The sequence below is a fragment of the Meleagris gallopavo genome, chromosome 26, assembly GCF_000146605.3.
Source record: "Meleagris gallopavo isolate NT-WF06-2002-E0010 breed Aviagen turkey brand Nicholas breeding stock chromosome 26, Turkey_5.1, whole genome shotgun sequence".
In the NCBI taxonomy this organism is placed as follows: domain Eukaryota; kingdom Metazoa; phylum Chordata; class Aves; order Galliformes; family Phasianidae; genus Meleagris; species Meleagris gallopavo.
This window is the reverse complement of record NC_015036.2, coordinates 4,147,007-4,148,553: the sequence shown is the minus strand read 5'-3', so window position 1 is coordinate 4,148,553 and position 1,547 is coordinate 4,147,007. Positions and strand designations below refer to the sequence as shown.

General features: G+C 47.1%; 1 protein-coding gene across 3 annotated transcripts in view; it reads right to left on the bottom strand.

The window, feature by feature from the left end:
* The window catches only part of NECTIN1 (nectin cell adhesion molecule 1), a 40,943-nt gene that overhangs the window by 27,588 nt on the left and 11,808 nt on the right, over positions 1–1,547 (bottom strand). The gene's annotated exons all lie outside the window — the stretch shown is intronic.

The window sequence follows — 1,547 nt, the reverse complement described above, 5'->3', positions numbered from 1 at the left end:
AGAAAGAAAAAGCGGGGTTGGGGTCGTTTGTCTGTCCATTATTCCACAATGATGATTACAGCAAGAGGGAGAAGAAAGAGAGAGAAAAAATCACTGGAGTTAAGGAGCCACGTTTAAGGAATAAAATAATCAGCCAAAGAAAAGAACTGATCCTCAGTGAGGACATCTCCACTGCTTTGTGCCATGGAGGGTCTGACTCCTTTTGCTCTCTACATTCACCCCAAGTGCATCACACGTGCAAGGCACACAGCTCCCACAGGGTCTCCATCCCCATTCCTACAATGCATTCCCCACCTCCTGCCCTCTGCAGCTTTCCCTCTGCTCCCAGAGCCTCGAGGTGCACACATCTTCCTGCACGTGCACTCCTGTGCCTGGGCACGGGGGAAAGAAAACAGCACAGGAGTGCAGCAGCCCCTCGTTAATTTCGTTCCCTTCTCTAATTGCTTGAGGATCAACCTTTGGAGCCTCTCTCCCTGCAGCCCTCAGGGATTTCTGCTGAACTGTTGTTTTCTTTCTTTTTTTTTTGGACTCAACATGCCTCCCTCTGTCCCTTATTGCAATCAATGCTACCATTGGAGTCTGATTAGTTTTTTATTTATTTATTGAAGCTAAAGAAAACTTCAGGGTTTTGGAGGCTTTTTTTTCTTTTTTCTTTTTTTCCTTTTCTTTTTAACCTTGACTGGATGAAAATGATTTAACAAAATGGAAAGGAAAAAAAAAAGAAGCACCTTGTAATTAAATAAGTGAAAATAATAACATCACTGGGGTGGATTGCAATGAATAACCTGAGAGGGACATGCCAGCAGAACAGTCTGCACATAAAGTGGGGGCTCATGTGGGGCTGTGACACTGAGCACACACAGGGAGTGATGCTTTGACTGCAGCAAGGCAGCTCTCAGGTGAAACATCAATCTGTACTGTTGTCTTGGTTTGGTTTTTTTTCTCCTCCTACCTTGCTATAGATGAATGGCTAATCAGCTGGCTAATTACCACCCCAATAAGTCTTTTGCTCAATTAGCTGACCTTGCAAGGAACAGCAAGAAGCAAAATCATTGCAACTCCAGAGTGATGCTGGAGGAACCAGGGGTGAGGAGCAGAGGGGAGCACCGTGCACCTTGCATGGCACAGCACCCATGCTGAGCCTATGGGTCTCTGGGTGGAAAATCCTCACCTGTCCCTCTTCTGAGCCACATCGCTGTGCTCCTGTGGCTGAGCTCCTTCCTAGACCTGAGCTGCTGCAGTGTCTGCACTGATATGGGACAGCAAAAGGTGAATATTGGCAGCATCTGGCTTAGAGATACCATATTGCTGTGCTATCTCCTTTCTCTGAGCCTCCTTGTTTCTCCATACCCCACAAAGCTAACTGTAAGGACTGTCCATGGATGGGAAATCTCCAAACATGACACCTTTAAGTGAAGGCTCATGGTATCAAAGCGTATTTCCTTGCAAGTCTCTACCTTGGGCACCATCCCACCACCCTGCAGCACATCACACCCGTGGTCTTTGGGACACAATTTCACTGCAGGCTGAGCTCCCACTGGCAGAGC